The following is a 14,018-nucleotide window of genomic DNA, read 5'->3' as shown; positions in this document are numbered from 1 at the left end:
AATATGTGTGGAATCTATGTGATGCAGTGGGGTGTCTCCTGGTATTCCCTTGTCCCATTGAATGGACACATGCAGCAACTCCAGCCTGAGAAGGGTGTGATTACTAACTATATGATTACCAGACCCTTCAGGAATGAAGGCTCATGTCACACCACCAGGTAAGCCACCAAGACCAGCCGAGGTGACAGATGACAGTGAGGAGAATTTAGAATGGAGAAGGCAGAGTATGAGTATCAGTTGCAGGCCTGAAATCAACAGCAGTGATGAGGCCTGTAGTTCATTCCGCTAAACCTGGCCCTTCCTCAAGAAGAAAGGCCCCTGGGAACCAAGGAGGAACTGCTCTACAGGAATCCCCTGTAGAGAGAGAGATGTGTGCAAATATGAGAATGTGCCTCTCAGATCTCCTACTGTGGGGGGCATAATTGACTGATGTCCCCAACTGCTGTATTCTAAATACAACACTGCATTTGCTCTGAGGCTATGTTTCCTGCGGTCTCTTTTAGCCAGTGAAGTGCACAGCAGGGATATTGCAGCAGGCCCATTCCTGTGAGACAGAGGACTCCTCTGGCTGATGGTTTTGGCCCGAGAAACTTTCTGAAAGCTTCATGGTAGTCTAAGGCTCTTCCTATCCTTCCTTCTTTCCGTTTCTCCCTCCTATGGGTCAGATGTGTATCATTGTCTGACAGATTTCATCCTTCCCCAGCTCCCTCTCCATTTTCTTTCATAAACATTCCCAGCAATTTCTTGCAAGTCTGATCTGATCTTGGAGTTTACTTCTTGGAGGACCTGAATGAACACAGGTAGGTATAAATTTACCCATTGTATAGATGAAGAAACTATGCTTCAGAGAAGTTAAGTAAACTGCACAAAGTTATACAGCCACTTAGTGGCAGAGCAATGATTTAAATCCAAGATTATCTGGTATCAAAGCCTGTGTGCCTAAATTTCATATTCCTGTTTTCCTGCCTCTGCCCTTTCTGTTTGCTTCATTCTCCCTTAGTCTCCTGGAAAGGCTTTTGGATATTCCAATCTGTCTCTACCTTGCAAAGGTAGGAGGAGTTTTTGACTACACTCGTACCAGAATGTGAAAGGAAGAACATTTGTATTCCTGGGGTCTGTGCCAGTTCTTGAAGTTAAAGAGTCTCCCTGGGGAAAGAGAAACTCAGAAAACACAGTTGGAGCAGTTTTGCTGAGCTTGCCCTTTGCTGCCTGGAAAGTCTCCTTGAAGAGTTAAATTATGAACGAGTTAAATTTTGTTTTATAAGCGAACCATATGCCTTTATACTTGTTATCTTATTAGAACATGTCTCTCCACACAAAATCTTCTATGATTTTATAAGGTTTCCTCTTTTTTATTAAATAAAACACAAAATTTTAATGGTTAACACTGAAATGAAAACCAAGGGCTATCTGGATTTTGTGCCCAGGTGCTGTGCCTATGGATTCATTCACCTTTTCCTGATCAGTTTCTCTGTTCTCTTACCTGTCTCCACTGCCTCTCTTCCCATTCTTTGTTGAACTCCCACATCGTTTCCTACTGTTCCAAAGAGAATGTTCTTGTGAAGGTCCCTGGTGGCCTTTAGGTTATGAAGTTCAACTTTCATTTTCTCAGTTCCCATTTTGCTTGTCCTCTAGGCAATATTAACATATTTGATCACTCCCTCTTACCTTAAAATGGTCTTTGTCTTCACCTATCTTTGGAGACACCACATTTCCCTGGTTTTCTGCCATATCATGAACTGCTCCTCCTCAAAGTATAAATTTTTTTAGAGAAGGGGGAGTGAGGGTGGGAAGAGCAGAGGGAGAGGCAAAGAGAGAATCTTTTATTTTTAAATTCAATTTAATTAACATATAGCGTGTTATTAGTTTCAGAGGTAATTTAGTGATTCATTAGCTGCATATAACACCCAGTACTCATTACATCAAGTGCCCTCCTAAATGCCCATCACCCAGTTATCCCATCCCCCCACCCTCTCCCCTCCAGCAACCCTCAGTTTTTTTCCTAGAGTTAAGAGTCTCTTATAGTTTGTTTCCCTCTCTGTTTTTATCTTATTTTTCCTTCCCTTCCCCATGTTCATTTGTTTGGTTTCTTAAATTCCATATATGAGTGAGATCATATATTTGTCTTCCTCTGACTGACTTATTTCACTTAGCATAATACCCTCTAGTTCCATTGACGTTGTTGCAGATGGTAAGATTTCATTCTTTTTAATGGCCGAGTAATATTCTTGTGTGTGTGTGTGTGTGTGTGTGTGTGTGTACACACCACATCTTCTTTATCCATTCATCTGTCAGTGGACATCTGGGCTCTTTACATATTTTGTCTATTGTGGACATTGCTGCTATAAACATTGTGGTGCATGGGCCCCTTCGAATCACTATGTTTGTATCCTTTGGATAAATACCTGATAGTGCAATTGCTGGGTCATAGGGTAGCTCTATTTTTAACTTTTTGAGGAATTTCCATACTGTCTTCCAGACAGTATGTCTGTCTTCCAAACTCTTGACCAGTTTGCATTCCCACCAACAGTGTAAGAGGGTTCCCCTTTCTCCACATCCTTGCCAACTTCCGTTGTTTCCTGAGTTGTTAATTTTAGCCATTCTGACCAGTGTGAAGTGGTATCTCATTGTGGTTTTGATTTGTATTTCCCTGATGCTGAGTGATGTTGAGTATTTTTTCAAGTGTCTATTGGCCATTTGTATGTCTGGGAAAGAGAATCTTAAGCAGGTTCCACACCCAGTACAGAGCCTGACATGGGGCTCAATCTCATGACCCTGAGATCATGACCTGAGCTGAAATCAAGAGTTGGATGCTTAACTGACTGAGCCACCCAGGCACCCCTCTTATTTCCATTATATTGGAGTGCTCTAGAACTCAGGCCTCACCCTATCAGGGGTTGGCAAACTACTTCTGTATTGGGCCAGATACTAAATATTTTTTGTTTTGTGGCCATTTGTCCTCTGTTACTACTACTCAAGAAGCCCATTATCTGTGGTTTCCATTACTCGCAGTCTGGAAGCAGATGATCCTCCTGATGCAGCAGCAGAATGTCAATAGTAGTTTAACAGTATGTCACAATGCTTATGTCATTTACCTCATTTCATCTCATCATGTAGGCATTTTATCATCTCACATCATTACAAGAAGAAGAAGGGAAAATACATTACAATAAGATATTTTGAGAGAGACCACATTCATAAACCTTTTATTACAATATATTGTTACAATTATTCTATTATTAGTTATTTTTGTTGATCTCTTAGTGTGCCTGATTTTTATTTTTAAATATTAAAAAAATTGTTTTAAAGATTTTATTTATTTATTTGACAGAGAGAGACACAGTAAGAGAGGGAACACAAGCAGGGAGATGGGAGAGGGAGAAGCAGACCTCCCGCCGAGCAGGGAGCCCAATGCGGGGCTCAATCCCAGGACCCCGGGATCATGACCCGAGTCGAAGGCAGATGCTTAATGACTGAGCCACCCAGGCGCCCCAAATATTTAAAACTTTTTAAAAAGACATTTATTTTAGAGAGTGTGAGCAGTGGGAGGGGCAGAGGGAGAAGGAGAGAATCTCAAGCAGACTCCCCACTGAGTGCAGAACCCGACATGGGGCTCCATCTCACCACCCCAAGATCATGACCTGAGCTGAAACCAAGAGTTGGATGCTTAACTGACTGAGTCACCAAGGCGCCCCATCTTCTGCCCATTTCTTAACTAGATTACTTATTTATTGGGTGTTGAGTTTGATAAGTTATTTATAGATTTTGGATACTAACCCTTTATCTGATATGTCACTTGCAAATATCTTCTCCCATTCTGTAGGCTGCCTTTTAGTTTTGTTGATTATTTCTTCACTTTGCAGGAGCTTTTTATCTTGATGAGGTCCCACTAGTTCATTTTTGCTTTTTGTTTCCCTTGCCTCTGGCAACGTGTCTAGTAAGAAGTTGCTGCAGCTGAGGTCAAAGAGGTTGCTGCCTGTGTTCTCCTCTAGGATTTTGATGGTTTCCTGTCTCACATTTAGGTCTTTCATCCATTTTGAGTTTATTTTTGTATATGGTATTAGAAAGTGGTCCAGTTTCATGTTCTGCATGTGGCTGTCCAGTTTTCCCAACCCCATTTGTTGAGACTATCTTTTTTCCATTGGATATTCTTTCCTGCTTTGTCGAAGATTAGTTGATCGTAGAGTTGTGGGTCCGTTTCTGGGTTCTCTATTCTGTTCCATTGATCTATGTGTCTATTTTTGTTTTAGTACCATGCTGTCTTGATGACTTCAGCTTTGTAATATAGCTTGAAGTCCAGAATTGTGATGCCTCCAGCTTTGCTTTTTTTTTTTTTTTCAAGATGGCTTGGGTTATTTCACATACAAGTTTTATGATTGTTTGTTCTAACTCTGTGAAAAATGCTGGTGATATTTTGATAGGGATTGCATTAAATGTATAGATTGCTTTGGGTAGCACATGCACCCCAGTGTTTCCACCAGCATTATCAACAATAGCCAAACTATGGAAAGAGCCCAAATGTGCATCGGCTGATAAATGGATAAAGAAGATGTGGTAGGGACGCCTGGGTGGCTCAGTCAGTTAAGCATCTGCCTTCAGCTCAGGTCATGATCCCAGGTCCTGGGATCGAATCCCGCATTGGGCTCCCTGCACAGTGGGGAGTCTCCTTCTCCCTCTGCCTGCCGCTCCCCCTGCTTGTGCTGTCTCTCTCTCTCTGACAAATAAATGAATAAAATCTTAAAAAAAAAGATGTAGTATACACAATATTACTCAGCCATCAAAAAGAATGAAATCTTGCCATTTGCAATGACATGGATGGAGCTAGTGTATTATGCTAAGCAAAATAAGTCAGTCAGTGAAAGACAAATACCATATGATTTCACTCATGTGGAATTTAAGAAACAAAACAGATGAACATGGGGAACGGGGAGAAAAGGGAGAGAGGGAAGCAAACTATAAGAGACTCTTAACGATAGAGAACAAACAGGGTTGATGGAGGGAGGTGGGTGGGGGATGGGCTGAATGGGTAATGGATATGAAGGAGGGCACTTGTGATGAGCACTGGGTGGTATATGTAAGTGATGAATCACTAAATTCTACACCTGAAACCAATTTTACCATGTATGTTAACTAACTAGAATTTAAATAAAAACTTGAAATTTAAAAAATGAAATTCAGGGATTTTGAAAGGCTCAAGTCTCAGTCTGTACTATTTTTCTGATTAATGTCAGCATTCAGCCTTTGCTAATCACCTGGGAGTAGGAAATGTATAGGGGTGGGGAGGAGAAGAACTTCAGCAGCTGGGGGTAGCTTCTTCGTAGGGTTTGAGAAAGAGGGCGGTTACTTTATTTGTTGAATTGTGATTAAATCCCCAAAGTGAATTTTGAGAGACAGCTGCACATAGAAAAGAGATGATTAAAATTAATTACTGTTGTTGGAGATGTTTTGCCTTTCTACAGCAACTTGTATTTACTCAGAGTTTTGTAATCACTTATTAACTCTCCCTCACAAGAGCCTTGTGACATAGGCAACATTACTACAAATGTTTGTTTTTATCTTCTGGGAAGAAATATGAGCTGCTTTGGCCACAGATTAGGATGAAGGAATCAAAATCCTTACTGCAGCTCTTTCACTCACTGTGTGATTTTGAGAATCCAAATGAGAACTTGAACATTGTCTTACTCTATAATTTTATTATGAAGAACAACTCATAAAGATGGATCAGGGGTTTTGTAAATTAAAAAAGATATATGTAGGGGCACCTGGGTGGCTCAGTTGGTTAAGTGTCGGACTCTTGGTTTAGGCTCAGGTCATGATCTCAGGGTCATGAGATGGAGCCCTGCATTGGGCTCCATGCTCAGTACAGAGTCTGCTTGAGATTCTCTCTCTTCCTCTCCCTCTGCCCCTCCCCCCAGGATCCGATCTCAGGGTCATGAGATCAAGCCCTGAGTCGGGCTCCTCACTCAGCCAGAAGTCTGCTTCTCCCTCTCCCTCTGCCCCTCCTCCTGTGCACATACTTTCTCTCTCTCTCTCAAATAAATAAATCTTTACAAAAAAGATATATGTAGGTATGTAATAATACTAACCTCTCAAATTCATTGTCCTCCAGGTTTTTTAAAAAAATAATAATAGTACCTATATCATTTTTACGTATCAAGTATTTAGCCTAGTGCCTTGTATATTAATAAATGCTTAATAAACATTACCCCTTATCAATACTGTAATAAGACCCATATAATGTATGTATTCTTTTTGCTTCCATTTGATTACATTAGTGTTCCTGTTTTTGGATAAAGATGCATGCAGACATACATTCACTTACTCAGCAATATTTACTGAGTGACTACCATTTACCATGCAGTGTTGCTGGAGCTAGGGATACAATGGTAAACAAGAAGGACTTCCTGCTCTCACGAAGTTTATATTTTGGTAGGAGGGAGAGGACTCACATTATCATGGTGGTGGGCTTACATTCCAGTGGGAGTTAGGCCAAGATAGAGAGGATAGAAGCATGATGAGGGTATGTTTAGAAAATATGTGGGAAACTTATTTCTGACTTTTATACAAAAACAGTTTTTTATTATAGCAGTAGGTTAAGTATTTATAAGCTATTCATTTTTATAAAAGTATTTAAATGTATAATTATATATTTTATTTTAAAAATAAATATACTTACAAATTTAGAAAAATTTGAAAAGCAAGTATTATTTTATTTATGATTATATAAATAATACCACTCACTATGTTGAAATTTTTAAAAATAGAAGAATTATCCATAATTTCACTACAATATTATTCTTTTTAAATTGCCTTAGCATATATTTGTATATAGTTTATTCAGCATATATTTCCTAAGCATTTTCCCATGCTGTTTCAGCATGGAAAAAAATGGGCTGTTTCCTGACATTTGGCCATGGCTTGGGGCCGCAGACAGTGCAGTGGGATGGCAGCAGTGGGAGGGAATAACACATAAAGGCATTCTGAACTCAGCCCAGAGCCTGCTCTGAAGAGATGAGGTAAAGAGAGAGGTATATTGGCTATGCTGAAAAGATGAGTAGACAGAAGCAGGATTCAAACCTGGGTTATGTCAGATGCCTGAAGACCAGAGAGAAGGTTCTGGAAGTAGAGAGGAGACTCAGATTCTCACTGTTGCCTTCTCAAACTTAGGTGATTTCTGGAGAAATACTACCCCTGCAACATAGACTTGCACTTTTCTTTCTGTTAGGATATTGGGGCTATGGATTGAGATGCAAGCCAGAGTCCCTTCCAAGATAATTTTGAAACAAGTTAATTTTGAGTTCTATAGGTCATGGATTTGGCCTCTTGCTTTCTTTTCCTGCTGCCACCAATGTCTTCTTAGGCTCGGTTCTTGCCTAGATACATCTAAATTGGGATGCAGTTTCCTGATTTATTCCTTACTTTTCAGATGCTGAAAGGAGTTTATGAACAATTTTTAGATTTTTAGGGTTAGAATAGAGTTATAAAATTGAAAAAGATCATCTGGGAAGTTCCTCTCCATGTCCCTGGCCCTGTCTGAAAAGTTTATTGGTTTCTTTGTTCTGCTTAAAATGTTAGCTCGCTAATGGCAAAATTACATAAAATAAGAACAACAGTCACACAATTATTAGAAATCTTCATAAGTACCAGGAGTAAATGTCCCTGATCTTTATGGGAATATGTTTAGGGCTCTTCTGCTTCCTTCTAGCCACTTTCCTGAGACACTATCTTGATTCTGCTCTGGACATGAGCACTAGCTGCAAAACCCTAAGGCTTTTTTTTGTTTGTTTTAATTTTTATTTATGTATTTAGTTCCAGTATAATTACTGTACAGTGTTATATTAATTTAAGATGTACAGTGTAGTGATTCAACAATCCTATACATTACTCAGTGCTCATCAAGATACATGTACTCTTGGGGCACCTGGCTGGCTTAGTTAGTAGAGTATGTGACTATTGGTCTCGGGGTTGTGAGTTTGAGCCCCATGTTGTGTTGTGTTGAGATTACATAAAAATAAAATCTAAAAAATAAAAAAGGACATGTGTATGCTTAATCCCCTTCATCTCTTTCACCCATTCCCTAACCCATCTCCTCCCACCCCTGTAATCACCAGTTTGTTTTGTATATTTAAGAGTCTGGTTCTTTGTCTCCTTTTTCTTTGTTTGTTTGTTTGTTTTGTTTTTTAAATTCCACATATGAGTAAAATCATATGGTATTTGTCTTTATCTGATGGACTTCTTTCACTTAGCACTATACCTTCTAGATCCATCCATTTTGCTGCAAATGGCAAGATTTCATTCTTTTTTTATGGCCGAGTAACTTTCCATTATATATATAAACCATACCTTCTTTATCCATTCATCTATTGTTGGACACTTGGGTTGCTTCCATAATTTGGCTATTGTAAATAATTCTTCAGTAAACATAAGGGTGCATATATCTTTTTGAATTAGTGTTTTTGTATTCTTTGGGTAAATACCCAATAGTGGGATTATTGAATCATATAGTGATTTTATTTTTAATTTTTTGAGGAACCTCCATACTGTTTTCCATAGTGGCTGTAGCATTTTGTATTCCTACCAACAGTGAGTGAGGGTTCCTTTTTCTCCACATCCTCACAAAACTTATTTCTTGGGCTGCCTGGGTGGCACAGTTAATTAAGCATCTGACTGTTGGTTTTGGCTCAGGTTGTGATCTTAGGGTCGTGAGATCAAGCCCTGAGTAGGGCTTTGCACTGGGTGTGGAACCTGCTTAAGATTCTCTCTCTCTCTCTCTCCCTCTGCCCTCCCCCCACTCCCTCCCTCTCTCTCTCAAATAAATAAATAAATCTTTAAAAAACTTGTTATTTCATGTTTTTGATTTTAGCCATTCTGACAGGTGTGAGGTGATAGCTCATTGTGGTTTTGATTTGCATTTCCCTGATGATGAGTAATGTTCAATTTTTTCAAGTCCATTGGCCATCTGTATGTCTTCTTTGGAGAAATGTCTGTTCATGTCTTCTACCCATTTTTTTAATTGGGTTATTTGTTTTTTAGGTGTTGAGTTGTAGAAGTTCTTAACGTATTTTGGACACTAACTCTTTCTCAGATGTATCATTTGCAAATATTTTCTCCCATTCAGTAGGTTGTCTTTTTGTTTCGTTGATTGTTTCCTTTGCTGTGCAGAAGCGTTTTACTTTGATGTAGTCCCAATAGTTTATTTTTTGCTTTTATTTCCCTTGCCTTAGGAGGCATATCTAGAAAAAACCTTCCAAGATTTTTTATTCTAGACATGAGGCCCACAGGATTCCTGGTGCCTCCTTTAATGGAGAGGCATCCATGCTCTGCCCTTCTGTTGGAAAATCCTGTAAGGGTAAAGAACAAGAGAACATTTCAGAAGAATACTCCCAGATGATGTCTCTGATCTCAGGTTCTTTCCATTTTACCAAAGGAAAAGTCAACCAGGTCATCCTCTGATACAAAGAGACCCAGGTATAAGTCCACAGTAGCACTTAAGTATGCTGAGAAACCTGCACAAAACATAGGTCATCTTAGGCACAGAGAATTTAGACTTCAGGCTTGGATTAAGTCCCTAGACACATTAGGGCGACAACCAACAACTTTTCAATTTTAGATGTTAATGCTAATTTCACTTGCAAAAGAGAAGTACTAAAATAGTATTATGATTTTAACAGTAGAAATGTAGGAGTATGAAATTTGTAATGTTATAGACAAATTAAGCATGAAAGGCAGATACCACATCAGAGTGGGCTGGATATCCAGATTTTAGCTGAAATTCTCTGAAAGGGTTACAAATGGCTAGCTAGTTCCACTGACTAAAGAGCCCTAATGTTAGGAGAAGGAGGGGGTAAAAAGAAGATAGAGAAGGTGAGGCAGTTTTAATGTTTGTGACATGTTAGTTCTTCTCAGGAGGCTGTTCATGGATTTGAATATTTATAGTAGTGTATTCTCTCACTGGAGTATGAGTACTTGAGAGTTAATAACTGTTACTTGGGTGGATAATACAGACTGCTGCTTATGACGACTGTGATAGCTTGAAGACTATCTTAGTATGCTTGGGCTTCTATATCAAAATACAATAGACTGGGTGGCTTGTAAACAACAGAAATTAATTCGCACAGTTCTGGGGCTGGGAAGTCCAAGATTAAGGTGCTGGATTCAGTGTCTTGTGAGGGCTGCTTCCTGGCTGTCTTCTTGCTGTAACCTCAGATGGTAGAAAGCAGAGAGGGAAAGCAAGTCATTTCCTTAACGGAACTAATCCCATTTGTGAGGCCTCCACACCCATGACCTCATCTAATCCTACTTACCTTCCAAAGGCCCCACTTCCTTTTTTTTTTTTTATTTTATTTATTATTTGACAGAGACATAGCGAGAGAGGGAACACAAGCAGGGGGAGTGGGAGAGGGAGAAGCAGGCTTCCCGCAGAGCAGGGAGCCCGATGTGGGGCTTGATCCCAGGACCCCGGGATCATGACCTGAGCCGAAGACCGATGCTTAACGACTGAGCCACCAAGATGCCCCAAGGCCCCACTTCCCAATACCAGCACACTGGGGTTAGGGTTTCAACATATGAATTTGGAGGGGGAACACAACCATATAGTTCATAACAAAATATTTGATAACCTGCAAATCTGATTGCTTCAATCCTCTGCTCAAAATCCTCCAGTGGATCCCAGTGCCAACAGCACAAAATCACTCATCTATTGGTTTGCTCATATTATTTCTTCATTCTTTCCACAAATATTTAATTAACAGGTACTGGAGATATAGCAGTTAAGAAAACAGACAAAGGAGACCCATCCCTCTTGGAGCTTGTATCTTGTGGTTGAGACAATTTAATTGGAGATGATATTTTGACAATAAACTAATGTGGCTTTTTATCATGGGCATCCTAACCCCAATCATGTTTCCCAAATCCAATCATATTCCTCTGCAGCCATTCCACCAATATGGTCCCTACCTAAAGAAGGGACATACTGTAAAGGGGAAATTCCCTCTAGAGAAGAAGATGAAGTAAAAGGAAGCACTTTTATTGAGAGTAGGGATATGGAGGTGGTAAGATGCAGTAGAAATATTGACACTGGGAGAAGGGTGATCTGAGATCCTTTGAGCTTGGTGGCAGGTACAAGCCTAAGAGAAGCTCTGTGTTTTACATGGAGATAGAGAGGGTCTGAGAGTAGGCAGCAGGGGAGCATCTGTGAAGGCAAGTGTCTAGGTAGGCCTTCCCAAATAATGCTGCTGGTTCCTAGTGGTCTGTATCTAGAATAAAAGAGATTCAAAAGTTCCTCTGTGGCCCCAGAATATTGTGAACACAGCAAGACCCAGGGACTCCTGGGTTACTGAGATGATGGCAATAATGGAGGTTGATGCTCCCAGAGTTCTGGTGGTGGTGCTTGTTCATCCCAAATGGATTCTAGAAGGATAGAAACTGATAAGGATGGATTAAAGATAACCAGGATGAAACAGCTCAACTGAAGGCCCACAGAAAAAGAGAATGGAGACCATCTGTACCTCCATGTTACCAGGGAAGACTAATAAGCATTCCCTTACACCAGGACATTGTGGTTGAGAAGGAGGAAAGGGCGGGGAAGAACACTCCTATGAGGGCTGAACTTTGAAATGACTTAAAACTTACCAGAAAGCAACTATCACACATGAAAAATCAAGGGGCAAAGGAGAGAATGAAAAGAAGGCTGAACTGATAGGAAAGGTTTAGCTCATGAGTCTTTTTTGCCACAAAGCAGAAGCATAATATTTGTTGGTTAATGTTTTAAAACACAAGTTTCAGGATATTATACCTCTGCTTAAAATTCTTCAGTGGCTTCCCATTGCATTTAGGATGAATCCTAAATTCTTTTTTTAAATTTTTTTTATTTTTAAAGATTTTATTTATTTATTTAAGAGAGAGAGAGCACAAGCAGGAGGGGCAGAAGGTGAGGGTCAAGCAGACTCCCCGCTGAGCACAGAGCCCGATGCAGGACTCGATCCCAGGACCCCGAGGTCATGACCTTAGCTGAAGGCAGACGCTTAACCAACTGAGTCACCCAGGCACCTCCTCCATCCTGTTTATGTATGTATGTATGTATGTATGTATTTACTTATTTATTTTTTATTTATTATGTTATATTAATTACCATACATTACATCATTAGTTTTTGATGTAGTTTTCCATGATTCATTGTTTGTGTATAACACCCAGTGCTCCATTCAGTACGTGCCCAGGCTAACCCATCCTCCCACCCCCCTCCCCTCTAGAATCCTCAGTTTGTTCCTCAGAGTCCATAGTCTCTCATGGTTCGTCTTCCCCTCCAATTCCCCCCCTCTTCATTTTTCCCTTCCTGCTATCTTTTTTTTTTTAAACATATAATGTATTATTTGTTTCAGAGGTACATAATAGAGCCTAGAAGCCTCCATGATCTTATTGCCCTGCCTACCTCTCCAATACCTGTAGCACCATTCTAGTTTCACCAGTTATTATAATAATAAACTAATATTTATTGAACAATTACTCTCCTCACAAACATCCTATGTGGTACGTATAAATGAGGAAACCAAGGTCCAGAGAGGTTATGTAAATTATCCAAGGTCACACAGCAAGTGGAGGGTATAGCTGGGATTCAAATCCAGGCCATTTGACTTTGGAACCTGAACTCTTCACCACCACACTGTATTGCTTGTTTCACTTCCTCATGTGCAAGCTCTTTCCACTTCAACACCTTTGGGTTTTTTTGTTTGTTTGTTTTGTTTTTTTAAAAACCACTTTCTTTAGTATACAAGAAACACATGAGACACAAAGGGAGCCCAAGAAAGCATTCAGTCCCTAGGTGGGAGTTTATGGGGGGGTTGAAGACAACAAGCCTTTCCAGTCTCCCAGGGAAAGATGGGGTTGAGGGGATGCAACATCACTAGGCCCCCGGTGAAGCCGGTGCTGGGGCCATACTCTGCCTAGTTCTCCACCAAGTTTGGAAAGTGCTGATTTTCCTTGTCCTGGTCCTGGCCCTGCTCCCACACTCGGCCTCCAGTTTTCAGAAGTTGTCCAGTTCCCAGAATGGCCCCTTCCTTTAGCTCCTTAGCATTGTCACTCAGGGGAGAAGGCTACTTACCTTGTCGTGGTGTTGTCACCACCTCCACCACGGGGGAGTTGTCAACTTGTAGGATTGTGAGGGGAGATCTCCCTAGTACCTTGCCATTTGCTTTCCGTCTATTGTGCTTAGAACCTGAAGATCGGGAAGTCTCAGGGTCTCTCAAGGGCTTGTCCGAGCCCTGGCTGGCTATGGGGGTTTCTGAGGGTTGTCCTGCTTCGTCCTTGGAGTACAACTGCTTGGAGGGGAGCTCAGTCTGGCTCCAGGTGGCATCTGGTCCTCAAGGGAAAACTGGGTGCCCAGAGGCAAGTCCAATTCAGAAGATGAAGTTGCATCTAAGGGCAGAACAGGCTCTGGGGGCAGATTCGATTTGGGGGCTTTGGTCTCAAATACTTCACTCAGCTGTTTCACCAGTGGGCTTGGGTGTTCTCCACTGCTGGTCTTCATAGGTGTCCGTGCAATGCCAAGGGTAAGAGAGTGGGGATCTGAGTCTTGGGCCTGATTGGGACCCTCCAGCTGCTCCCCTGCTGGTAGGTTTGGCTGTGGAGAGCTCTCCACCTGGATGGGAGTGCGCAGGATGCCGGCACTAGGTGAACGGGGGTCCGTCACTCGGGTCAGAAGCTTGTTGTGTGGCAGAGGCCACGCCCCACTGGGGCGCTCTTGGCTGAGCCCATCTCAACCAGGAAGAATAAGGTGGGGCAGGGCCTGGCCCGGGGCGAGGGGGGGGACGCCAAGCCCCGATTCCTCTTTTGGGTGCACAGCAGCTTGAGCCTCCCTTTTTTTTTTTTTTTAAGATTTATTTATTTGAGAGAGAGAGAATGGGGGGAGGGGCAGAGGGAGAGAGAGAGAGTCTAAAGCAGACTCCATGCTGAGCACAGAGTTCATCATGGTTCTCAATCTCACGACCCTGAGATCATGACCTGAGCCAAACCCAAGAGTG

At 41.2% G+C, this 14,018-nt stretch overlaps 1 pseudogene; it reads right to left on the bottom strand.

The window, feature by feature from the left end:
• Positions 1 to 12,941: 12,941 nt before the first annotated feature.
• LOC114218137 (cell division cycle-associated protein 3 pseudogene) lies at positions 12,942 to 13,752 on the bottom strand (annotated as a pseudogene).
• Positions 13,753 to 14,018: the final 266 nt, after the last annotated feature.

The sequence above is a fragment of the Eumetopias jubatus genome, unplaced genomic scaffold (assembly GCF_037043125.1).
Source record: "Eumetopias jubatus isolate StellerSeaLion01/CBP00866 unplaced genomic scaffold, mEumJub1_p1.0 scaffold_15, whole genome shotgun sequence".
NCBI classification, from domain to species: domain Eukaryota; kingdom Metazoa; phylum Chordata; class Mammalia; order Carnivora; family Otariidae; genus Eumetopias; species Eumetopias jubatus.
This window is presented reverse-complemented; position numbering and strand designations above follow the sequence as displayed.